Raw genomic sequence first — 13,189 nt, forward strand, 5'->3', positions numbered from 1 at the left:
CAAATTTCAGCTTTGCAACCAAATTTATATCTTGAACCATCTAGCGGCAAATTAGGAAACTAAAACACTGTTTCGCATGAGCCCTAATGCCGATACCCTTCTAAATTCCCAATATTTTGTGTTTATATTCCTTCTAGTAAAACAGCCAATACTCGTTATCAACATTTATTATGCAACGTTGCCGCATCAAGTCTAATTTTTGCTTTATTTTTAACTCAACAGGTGATAAAAAAATGCTAATGTAAATAAAACAAAGAAACTAAAATAACTAACAATAGTAAATTTAATTTATTTTAACACTGTAGTAAACCTAATGCATATATTTCCTAAGGCCTTAAACTACAGTTAATTAAACAGCCACAATAGTTTGTAGATTAGAGTTGTTTTCTGAACTTTTCACCACCTACGAGGTAGAGCTCGGCACGTTTTTGTATGTAGTGGTATCTCCTGGGGCTCCTAATTCTACCTAATAAACAATTTTTAATGTATTTTAAGGTCATACTTACCATTTTAAGTTTTTGTTTCCTTTTTTGTTCTGTTTCCTTGTTAAATTATTTTGATACCTTTGAATTTCTCCTTAGTTTCTTCTTTTACTGCCAGTGTACATTTTCTTTTATAAAATTAGACTTAATGTCACATCTGCAGATCAATTAGTACTAATTATCTCTTCATATATTCTCATATGTATCTCATGTATATTCTAAACAATTACACAAATATCTATGAATACATTCGATGTCATTTGTAACGTACATTTGGCTGTTTTATTGGAAGAACTATATGAATGCCGAGTTGATATAAACATTACATCATTCCATTCAAACCTCTCAATGTATTTAATGATCTAATGTGATCTGGGCAACTGCTGATTCCAACATTTATCTTTCAGCCCTATTTTCGTTTTCGATGGGTTTGAATATATGAATATATACATATTAAGTATTTAAATTAATTTATCCGTGTAGATTATTACTTACTATTAAAATTACAATTAGTAATTGCATCTTGGTTAAGCAATGATTTTCCACAATTAGGGCCATGATCATTTGGTCAGTTTGGTAAATTATAACAGATTTCCTAAAGTTTATCATTGGTTACTTTTAAAACTCATTTCTGCGCTAGAGCAGAAACCTTAGGAAAATAATTAATTTTATTTGTGATCTTCACATCCTGAAAAACAACACTCTTATTATCTTTTTGCATTTAAACAAATAATATTTACCTTAAATGCTACAAAAACAACGTCATTAAAACAAATATCCTTAAAATTATACACAAAAATAGAGAAAAAAAACAAATATGACCTAAGATATCCTATAAAATTTCAAATCTAAACAAAGGAAATAAATCTGTCGTCTTTTTACCTGCGGTCCTATAGTGACTTAGATGCGCAAGACATGATTACGTTGCCGTTCTATATTTCTATGTTTTGTATTTTTATGCTTGCCTAGTCTAGGTTATCACATGCGCGCGGAAATAGAAAATATGAACGCCAACTTGATTTAAACGTCGCATCCTTTAATTGAAGTCACAAATGCGGGAGGAAGCTCACAAAACAGCAGGATTTTCCATTAAAAAATTAGTTTGTTTTCGTGTAATACCCACTTTTGGTTAATTAAGTTTACGTGTTAAATGGTTATGGGATAGAATTAATGTAAAATTGTTGTATTTTTGTGCTATTTTTGTAAACTGTTTATTCAATTTAAATTGAAATAGGAATTGTTTTGTATTGATGTTACAAGGCGTATTTACACTATTTAATTACTATTTATTTAATGGCATTACACTGATATATGTGGAAGCTTCATTGTATTGAATTAGCCTTAATATATATATAGTATAATTAGTCTGATAACGCACGATTTAAAATTATCTGATTACCTCATTTGAGAGCCGAGCCGGTGCTCACTACGTAGATGTCGTCGCTTTATTGCTTTTCAGCTCGTGTGGATGCAACAGATATCTTGATATAGTTCGCATTGCAGGGCAATATGACTTGATCTTTAATGAAGAAAAGGCCAAAGTATTGAAAACTGACAGATCGACTGCTTATTGCAAATCTGAACTGGATTCAGTTGGAATAGGTGTACTATAGGTACAAGTATTTGGGATTAGTAATACAGGAGAAGATGCTGAAATAAAGATGGCAGACATGGCAGAGATGATACCGTGAAATGTATGTAGCTCGAAGCTTTGATCTAGTGAATTTAATCTTTTTCAGAGGGATTATTGTATTGTAAGATTGTGTGTATTATATTATTGTCATTTGTCTATTGCTTCAAAATAGGCCTCAGTTTCGGCGATCACCTCTTCATTCGACGAAAATTTCTTCCCAGCGAGCATACTTTTGAGATCTGAGAACAGGAAATAGTCGCTGGGGGCCAAATATGGGGAATACTGTGGATGAGGAAGCAACTCGAAGCCCAATTCATGGATTTTTTCCATCGTTTTCACTGACTTGACGTGACACGGTGCATTGTCTTGGTGAAACAGCATTTTCTTTTTCGTCAAATGCGGCCGTTTTTCGTCAAACGGCCCAATAACGCTAAGTAATAGTCGCTGTTGATGATCCTTCCTTTTTCAAGGTAGTCAGTGAAAATTATTCCATGCGCATACCAAAATACAGACTATCTAACCTCGCCAGATGACTGTTCCGTTTTCCCACACTTTGGAGCGGGTTCATCTTGTGCGGTCCACTCGGATAACTGTCGATTGGACTTCGGAGTGAAATGATAGAGCCATGTTTTATCCATTGTCACATATCGACGAAAAAACTCGGGTTTATTACGCTTGATTATCTTCAAACACTGCTCCAAATCATCAACTCGTCGGTGTTTTTGGTCAAAAGTGAGCTCGCGCGGCACCCACTTTGCACAGAGCTATCGCACACCCAAATATTCTTAAATGATATGATGTACAAGTTCAGTTGATATCTTTAGAGTGTCTGCTATTTCATTCAATTTCAATTTACGGTCATCAAAATCATTTTGTGGATTTTTTAATGTTTTCATGGGTAACACCCTCTTTTGGGCATCCACTACGTTCACCGTCTTCGGTGCTCATTTCACTACGCCTAAACTTAACATACCAATCTTTGATGGTTGATTTTCCTGGGGTAGTGTCTGGAAACTCGGCATCAAGCCAAGTTTTTGCTTCAACTGTATTTTTTCCCTTGAAAAAGCAATATTTTATCAACACTCGAAATTCCTTTTTATCCATTTTTTTCACAATAACAAAAGTTTCTTCAGTCAAAATCCTATAATTCATAATCTCTCTTAATCTAAGTGTCTAAGCTACTCTACTCTCTAAGTCTCCTAATTAACAGTTCTTACATGCGTATGCGATTCTGATGGTAAGTAATGCTAGGTCTATATCCATGTTCTTCACCTCAAACTATGTTGTTTTCGCGTTTTAAGGAGTTCCCTGTACAAGCCTAACGTTATCCAACATATTATGATGATACGAGCCGTTAACCGAATAATTACCAGACGTGTAGATTTATAATCGCAATATAGAAGTCGAGAACGAGCCTTTTCGGGTTGCATGAATAGGTTCAGTCGTTCAGCTGGTCTGCAGCTGCCTAGTTAGTACATTTAATCCACTTCCGATTTGGGGCCTGACTAATTTATGTATGTAACTAACTGCATTTGCTACTCTTGGCGTAACTTTAAACCAGCAATTATTTAGTTGTGTATGTGTATGTATGTGTATCACCATCATCATCGCGCATAATCCAATTAGTTTCAGCATGGATCTTTATTCTCGATTTATTGGAGCGGAAATTAATTTCATTTTCACGTGTTTATTTTAATGTTATATTACAGTTGTATATTATGGTTTATTCTACAAGGTATTCTAAGTAAGTTAAGCAATTTTTAGATTTCCATAAAATCAATTGTTGCAGTTGCTTTGTGAAATATTAAAAGGTTAAAAAAATTAAAAATTGGATATGGACATTCAACCAAATTAAAAATTCTGATGTCAACTAATAGTCTATTTCGATTTCTTCAAGGGTTGATATTTAATATTTTGATGAGTATCTATTGGTGAAAATGCGAATAACTCTTAACTTAACAGTTTGCTATTTAGTATTATTGATTTTTTCAATATATATAGACGTGCGCCTACCATTTTGATTGCCTATAACTTTGCTCAGAGAAAAGATAAGTAAGTTTGGTTTCCATAAAAAGTTTATTTAAATTTTTTTTCGTTATGTTTGAAAATTTAATTGCGGCTCTTTTTACGACATCTGCAACATCTGACGCTCAATTTTTTCAAATTCGTCACGAATGCTGTCCTTAAATTGTTGAATCGTTTGAAGCTTATTCACATGAACTTTTGAATTCAAAAACCCCATAAGAAAAATCTGGTGCTGTTAAATCCGAAGATCTGAGTGACCATGCTAAATTGCCACTTCGCGAAATTAGTCTTTGAGGAAAGACGTCATTCAATAATTTTTGAACGAGCTCTGTGTGCTGTGGCCTCATCTTGCTGAAACTACATGTCCTCTAGTCCATGCTCTTCCATTTCAGGCACAAGAAAATTTCGAATCATGTCTTGATACCATTCAGCAGTAACAACACCTTGGTCATTTTCAAATAAATGCCACACCATACAGTTGTTTTAGTGGTTGCAATGATATTTCATGAATTAATTGAAGATTCTGTGTACCCTAAAATCGACTGTTCTGTTTATTGACGTGGCAATTGAGAAGAAAATGGCCTTCATCGCTCATTAACAATTTAGATGAAAAATCTTCAAATTCACCGAACAGCCTTAGGATTACATTACTGTATTCAACTTCTCGATCAGGATCTCACGGTAGAGAATTTTGGACTAATTGAATTCAGTACTAGAACATTTTCATATCAGTTTTCAGAAAATCACGGGAACCATATCTCCGAATTGATTTTCCTGTCTTTCACAGCGAGTCCTGTCTGTTGTCATACCGTACTGTCGAAAATTCTCCTGTAAATGATAAATTGTGGTTTTGTGAGTCATATCCCAAATGTCGGTTTTAGTTTCAAGTTTTTAAAAGTAGCAATTTTGATAATTTTTTACTAAACAAACTAAGTTTTTTGTGATGTACTCTAAGCATAAAAATGCATATTTTGTTGAGAATTTTGATCGAAATCGATACCGAAGCGAAATATTTATAGCCATAAAATATTACTGTGCATATGGTGGGATTAATAAGGTGAAGAGTTTTTTGTGATGTACTTAGACAAATTTAATAGCGTATTGATGCAGAAAAGACCAGCAATAGCGAAAAACAGACATTGAAAACAAAATAGAGACAAACAGACAAAAGTTATGAAATATTATACCATTTTTCACAATAAATGTTTTTTTTTAATTGTAACTTAATTTATTGCAATTTAAATGGTTATGGTAAGATTTGCTACGGTACCTGCCAGTTAAATATATAAACTATCATATTATCCCATATTTTGTTGAGAATTAGTACAGATTTCTGTTAAAAACCCTTAACTATTAAGCAGTACATCTTTGGACAAGGATTAATTACGAAGTTAGGTTCAGATTCAATTATCATCATTTTCTGTGACTTCATTTGCGACTACATATCGATAATGTGTTGACAAAACCATGTCAGTTATGACGTATCAAGTGATATATTCATCTTTACACTCCTTCAATAGTTAATTCGAACGTTATGCTGTAGCTATCTAAGAGTTTGTCTTCGAATGTATATACTTGTAGTGATATATAATTAGGATAAGTATCATATATGTTTGATGGACTTTGATAGTGAATATCTAAAAATTAAGTCTAACATATAAGTATAACATGTATAACATATATATATATATATATATATATATATATATATATACAATGTCATATAAGTAGAAGACTAACCTATCAAGGTTAAAATTTAACATGTAACAATAATGGTTGATAAAACATCACATGTAGTCAGACTAATATTAAAATTATCAATCGAAGTTCATAGTGGATCACTGTGAAATTTCATCAAGAAAGTATTGTCCATTGATAGTTACTACTTATTCCCGTCTTTCAGGTTATTTACGGATTCCATATGGATAGAACGAACATCTAGTATCCTTTGAGGGTATCTATGAATCGACTTATTTTTTAGTATCTTCATAAGAAATAAAGCGCTACTGAAAAATGAAGCCTGTACAACTGTACCCGATTTACAAGAACATCATCTTTTTTAAATCCCTTGAAATTAATTAATATAATTATAAGCCCATACAATAAATAAAACATCAAACAATAATAGCAGTAAAATATTCTCTGTAGACAAGCTAATATTGAACTCATCAATCGAATTTCACAGTGGATCATTGTGAAATTTTATACAATTAAAAATTACGTTCAATATATGATCCGAATTTACGACTTTAAGATATTGCATATTTTAAAAATATATTATATTTGCATGTTATAATACATATGTTCTTCATGAACATGTTACTCTTGTACCTTTGTTGCCGTCGGTTTATCGGTGGTCTAACATTTTAATGTTATCGTTGATTTCACTTATTGTTTCCTGTCATATAAGTTTCCTAATAACATTAAAATCATCTTTAACAATCCCTATAACAGTCATACTTGTTTCTGCTTCTTGTAATTTTTATATTAACTACGCAGTTAACTCACATTAAGCAGGTCTTTTAACTATCAAAATTTACATCTCTAAACATAGATAAAAATATATTTATGAGTCTTAATTTAGTTCATAGAAAGATGATTTAATTATATACAAAAAAACAGACACGAAGATATCGGTCAAAACAAAAAGATGTATTTAAATTTAAATAATATCGGAATTCATTCTAGAATAGTCTTAATCTCTGAGAACATCTCTTAATGACCAGATGAAGGTCGTATTAACTCGTTTTTGAATAGCCCAAGATGTATTTAATCATCATGTTAATTATTTGTTCTAATCTCGTCAATCTAACACGGCTTTTCAGTTAAAAGCATCTAAAGATTTTAGAGATAGGAGGTATGATTTATCAGGTTAGGTCACTGGTGTTGCTCTTGTCTTGTTTATATAGTAATATTATCTATTTATTATTTAAATGCTATTATAAGATAAATTTTAAACATAAAGCTATTTTATTTATTATTTAAATAACAGAAGAAGATATACGTGCGAAATTTCATGCAAATCTGTTGACTCATACATGTGTTTAGAGCTATTTAAAATTAATGGTCGCCGAATTTTCTACAATGAAAAAATTTGAAGATGGTGAAATAACAATATTGCTATTTTCGGATCATATAGCACCAAAACAATTTAATTCACACTTGTTAAACTTAAAATATAGAGACTCTTTATCTTCAATTGGATCACCAATAAGATTTACCAGCATTATTCTAAGTCAAAATAAGAGGCTGAGAATAGCTCCAATGGAAGTTACTTCAGTGAAGGAGTTTTATTTTTATTTTAGTTTAAAAATATCAGTTTACCAATATGGAGTCGGAGCTATTCGCAGTAAACTTTATCAATACCTTAATGTTCTTATGATCTTTTCAAAACTTACATTATTAACTTTTCAGTATACATTTTAATTTTTCAATGTATAATATTTTGTCACTGTTCTTTTCCCATCTTTTCAATAATTTTCTTTAACAAAAAAATATACATAAAAAAGTGTAATTCAGGTGAGGCTTCGTTTAAACATTCTTATCAACTGAAACTTCCTGTTCAGGATGTCAGACAGATAAATTAGAAACATTATTAAATATTCTTATCAAATTATTATATTTATTTCCCAAAATACCATTTTTATAACATCTTCCTTCTTATAACTTTATGATGGTATTTTAGGTCTCTCTAGTAGGACATTTTATTGCCACTTCCTGACCTCTACTTTACTTCATTGACATCTCTAAGAACAACAACAAAAAAGTAGCAGATATTGATTCAACACTTCCTACCCAACTAAAATTAAATTTATCCACCGCATTTTTGATTTAAATGTCTACTTCGGAATGTCATATACTCACTAATCGATTGCACTTTTAATGAACATGAACATCTGTAGTGTGTCAACAAAAGTAATTGTCAGGGTCAGCTAAATGTATTTTTTAGTCTGCTTATAATAACAAATCTATTTACGCTTAACATTTTCGTCAATAGCACGTGAACCAAGGTCACGACAAGAACTGGAGATACAAAAATTAACATCAATTTCAAATTATAAACGTCTCTATTAACGACACCTAGAAATTTCAGGTTGACTTAGCACAGAATAAACTATGTAAAATATATGTTAACTTTATTAGATGCTTGCATGGATTTTGATCAGCGGCGAAAATGAGAAGTACCAATGTAAACAACTTAAACCAACTGGTTAATTTGATGGTTTGGACATTTCTATACATAAAATAACAGTTTTCCATTCAGTATTATTAGGTTAATCAGTGTATATGGACGTAAATCGATCTAAAAATTTCATTCCTTCTGAACATTTAAACAGATCTATTGAGTAAGCGCACCGAATGATTTTAAAACTTACAGTAATGCTGTTCAGTTATATACCAGGTTTTGGATTCAACGATTTAAAATTGTGACAAATAACGACCTGGACGATTAGAAAAGGACGTAAAATGGCTTCCACATTGACTGAAAATGTAATTTCGAGCTTGTGTCAGCATCACAGTTTCATTACTTGTCAGGAAAAAAGAGTGTTTTGTAGCAAATTGCGGCTGGCGATGAAAAGTGAATCAGCTACGACAATTCTGAGTGCCAAAATGTATGGATTAGAACAAATTGAACGACGGATTGTTGCAAAATGGGAAGTTTCATCACAATCAACGTACTCACCAGACGTAGTTCTTTTACCAATCATTTACCATTCAGGTCGATAAAAGCTGGTAAACGGTTTTGAAATGCTGAAGGAATGCGAAATATGTCAATGATTAGATTACTGTGAAAGCAACATTGTTATTTAGACACGGTTGTCTGGAAGAAATGAATGATGAAAAGCCGTAGAAAGCGATAGAAAATATTTTATGTTGCACTGGTTCCTCTTAATAAATACCTTTTTGTTACCTCCAAAAGAAATATCAGAATACACGAAAACACTCAATAATTATAACTTACGACTTATAGATGTTTTAAATAAAGATCAACAGTCCTATTCGAAAGATATATTTAAAAAATTACTATTGTTTTACAATCGATACTACTCCATGACATTATTGTAAAGTGATGAAAAGTAAACTAGTGGAATAATCTGCAACAATTTTAACCTCTTATTGCTTAATAATATCTAAAATAAAAAAACTGATGATGGTAAACTTAACAAAATATATTTAAAAATTTTACAGAAGTAAATCAAAGACATTCTTTTATGCTTTTAATTCTCTTAAATTGTTTTATTATCACCATCAAAGTGTTAAAAAGATTATTTATATTTAGATAGCTAGACTGAGAATTGATTGTAATGGGTTTAAAATAAATGGTTTAAAAAAAATATATTCCAACAGGTACTACGATATCTATTTTCTTGTAAATATTGCTCTGGTCTCATCAACTGAAAAAAGTTTAAAAATAAGAAATAAAACAGAGCCATTATGTATTTTTCCAAGCTTTGGTATGATATCGCCAGATATTTATTATAAAGCACATTTCCAACCTCGCAGTATATTATAATACCCCATTGAGCACAACAGGTCACAAAAAAAAAACTAAACGGTCTTCGGAGTGAAATGATGGAGCCATGTTTCGTCCATTGTCACATATCGACGCAAAAACTTGGGTTTATTACGCTTGATCATCTTCAAACACTGGTCCGAATCATCGACTCGTCGTTTTTGGTCAAAAGGGGGCTCGCGCGGCACCCACTTCGCACAGAGCTTTCTCATACCCCAATATTCGTGAATAATATGTGTGTCTGCTATTTCATTCAAGTTCAATTTACGGTTATTCAAAATCATTTTTTGGATTTGTTTAATGTTTTTGTCGGTAACAACTTCTTTTAGGCGTCCACTGCGTTCACAGTTTTCGATGCTCATTTCACCACGTCTAAACTTAGCATACCAATCCTTAATGATTGATTTTCCTGGGACACTGTCCGAAAACTCGGAAACAAGCCAATTTTTTGCTTCAACTGTATTTTTTCCCTTCAAAAAGCAATATTTTATCAACACGCGAAATTCCTTTTTATCCATTTTTTTACTATGACAAACGTTGCTTCACTCAAAATGCTATAATTCACAAACTAATGATCCGACAGTTGTCAAATTTATACACGTTTCTTCTGAGGGTGAGGGCTAATTAAAAAACAGATGGATTTAATTCTGGTAGCGCCTTATATGTGTCAGGCCAGGAACTTTTCAATTGACCTGTTAAATTGAAATGTTATTAATTTCATTTAAATGCACCTGCGCTAAACTAGCCGGTCATTTCTGCTCGTTCTCGCGTACATTTTTACATAATAAAATTTCGACGTTTACACAACACGATGGTTAAAGCGAAACTGAGCTAAACGTCACATAACCAAGATAGCGCGGAATCAAAATGGTAGCGGAACTTTTGCCCCGTCCCCACCCTATACTTGCTGTAATAGTTCACATTAGAAATTCAAATAATTCAGTAAAATGTCTTGCGGTAGAAATATTATCCTCAATATGTTTACATGTTTACAGCTGAACTCAAATATTCTGATTGAAAAACAAAATCTTAAAATGCCGCTGATGACCGTATAAGAAAAACATCGAATGGAACGGACGGAAACGAGGAGGAAAATTCGAATTATCCGAATTAGAATAACAAAACCCCATTGTTTCGATGGGAATGTCGTAGGAAGAAGTTGCCGTTTGGTGTTGCAATTTCGACGCGGAAATAATTTTAACGAAATTAAGCGGAATGGGTGTATCTGCCTCTCCTTATTGTTTGTTCTCTCGGCGTTTGAGCGAGGCCCGACGTACGCCGATGCTTGAATTATGAGCTCGAAGGTGAGGCGCATGGGATTCAGGCCGGTGAAGACATAAATAAAGATTCCAATCGGAGATAATTGCCATTCAATAGCTCTAAGGAGGGAAAGGATTAATGTTAAATTTCACTAATGTATTTTATGAAAAAGGGACAATATATTACTGTGTAGGTATGACACAAGATAAATAGAAAAACAAAAATCATGTATCAAAATATGGTTAGATTGAAGGTATTTTTAATAAGGTATATTTTGTTAATACTTCGTATATAAGCACAATATAAAATAAATTTAACTAAATTGAAGAGAAATGAACTAATGAACAATAGTAGTAGTATTGAATAACAGGTCAATTGAAAAATCCCCGGCCTACCATAGTAAAACACATTTTTTTGGCAAAATTAGTTTCTTTTATTCAACATAATTCCCTTCAAGGGTGATACACTGATTATAGCGACCTTCCAACTTTTCGATACCATTTTTGTAGTACGATTTGTCCTTTGCTTCAAAATAAAACTTTCTTCCCAGCGAGCATTCTTTTGAGATCTGAGAACAGGACATAGTCGCTGGTCGCCAGATCTGGAGAGTACGGTTGATTAGGAAGCAATTCGAAGGCCAATTCATGGATTTTTGCCATCGTTTTCACTGACTTGTGACACGATGCATTGTCTTGGTGAAGCAGCACTTTCTTTTTCTTCAAATGCGGCCGTTTTTCGGTGATTTCGTCCTTCAAACGGTCCAATAATGATGATTTGATTGATGGTCCTTCCTTTTTCAAGGTAGTCAATGAAAATTATTCCATGCGCATCCCAAAATACAGACGCCATAATCTTGCTAGCCGACTATTGCGTTTTCCCACGCTTTGGAGAGGGTTCATCGTCTACAGTCCACTCGGATGACTGTCGATTGGACTTCGGAGTGGAATGAGGGAGCCATGTTTCATCCATTGTCACATATCGACGCAAAAACTCGGGTTTTATTACGCTTGATCATCTTCAAACACTGCTCCGAATCATCAACTCGTCGTTATTTTTGGTCAAAAGTGAGCTCACGCGGCACCCACTTTGCACAGAGCTTTCTCATACCCAAATATTTGTGAATGATATGATGTACACGTTCAGTTGATATCTTTAGAGTATCTTCTATTTCATTCAATTTCAAGTTACGGCCATTCAAAATCATTTTGTGGACTTTGTAAATGTTTTCGTCGTTAACAAGCTCTTTTGAGTTTGTCCACTGTGTTCACCGTCTTCAGTGGTCATTTCACCACGTTTATACTTAACATACCAATTCTTGACGATTGATTTTTCTGGGGCAGTATCCGGAAACTCGGCATCAAGTCAAATTTTTGCTTCAACTGTATTTTTTCCCTTCAAAAAATAATATTTTATCAACACGCGAAATTCCTTTTTATCCATTTTTTTTCACGTTAACAAAAGTTGCTTCACTCTAAATGCTATAATTCACAAACTAATGATCCGACAGCTGTCAAATTTATACACGCATCTTTGGAGGGTTGGGGCTAACTAAAAAACATGTGGATTTAATTCTAGTAGCGCCATCTATGTGTCAGGCCGGGGACTTTTCAATTGACTTGTTAGTAATTGTTGATGTTTATCTTTATCATAATATTACTTTTTTTATTTTATTTATTACTAGTTGTTACTAATTTGATTCTTTTGTGTCTGTGCCCTATTCTGATGTGATCCAAGAGTTGTATTACTTTAATATTGACATGGGTATTCTATTGATTTCCTGGGTGAAAATTATTATCTGAAGCTCTCGGTATAAGTAATCAATTCTGTAGTATCTCGGTGTATCTACAATACATCTCAGGACTTTGTTCTGGAAAGCCTATATTGTATTTATAATAATTTTCGCGTACCATCCCCTTAATTGAACTCCGTATGTCCATATAGGTTTTAGTATTTGCTTATATAATAGCAAATTGTTATCTACTGAATATTGTGATTTTATTCCATTTAACCAATACATTTTCCTATATTTTAACAATAGTTCTTCCTTTCCATTTTTACATGTTCCTTCCATTAATATTAGGTTTTGCATCAAGATTAATTCCTAGATACTTAGTGTTGTTGTGTAAATGTTGCTATATGAATGATTGCATATGCACAGATTTACTTTCGTTTATTTTTATTTAAGTTTTGATCCAATTATATATATAGTCACTTGCCTCAAAATTTTCATGTTGTTTCTTAGTTATTGTCTTCGACAATAAGAATTGCACTGTT

At 32.6% G+C, this 13,189-nt stretch overlaps 1 protein-coding gene and 1 long non-coding RNA gene across 3 annotated transcripts in view; one reads left to right on the top strand and one right to left on the bottom strand.

The window, feature by feature from the left end:
- LOC143194293 (uncharacterized) overlaps nt 1-13,189 on the top strand; it is a 149,655-nt gene that overhangs the window by 40,894 nt on the left and 95,572 nt on the right. The window lies entirely within an intron of this gene.
- On the bottom strand, nt 261-1,556 carry LOC143194110 (uncharacterized). Of its 2 annotated transcripts, XR_013005187.1 has the most exons (3): nt 1,365-1,556; nt 978-1,170; nt 261-639 (listed from the first exon to the last, which is right to left on the bottom strand). It is a non-coding gene; the product is annotated as an uncharacterized LOC143194110 (long non-coding RNA). The 2 variants fall into 2 exon arrangements; XR_013005186.1 differs by lacking the exons at nt 978-1,170; nt 1,365-1,556 and adding an exon at nt 754-907.

This window comes from Rhynchophorus ferrugineus, unplaced genomic scaffold, assembly GCF_030347505.1.
Source record: "Rhynchophorus ferrugineus isolate W39M unplaced genomic scaffold, kcgeb_rfMv2 rfM3, whole genome shotgun sequence".
NCBI classification, from domain to species: domain Eukaryota; kingdom Metazoa; phylum Arthropoda; class Insecta; order Coleoptera; family Curculionidae; genus Rhynchophorus; species Rhynchophorus ferrugineus.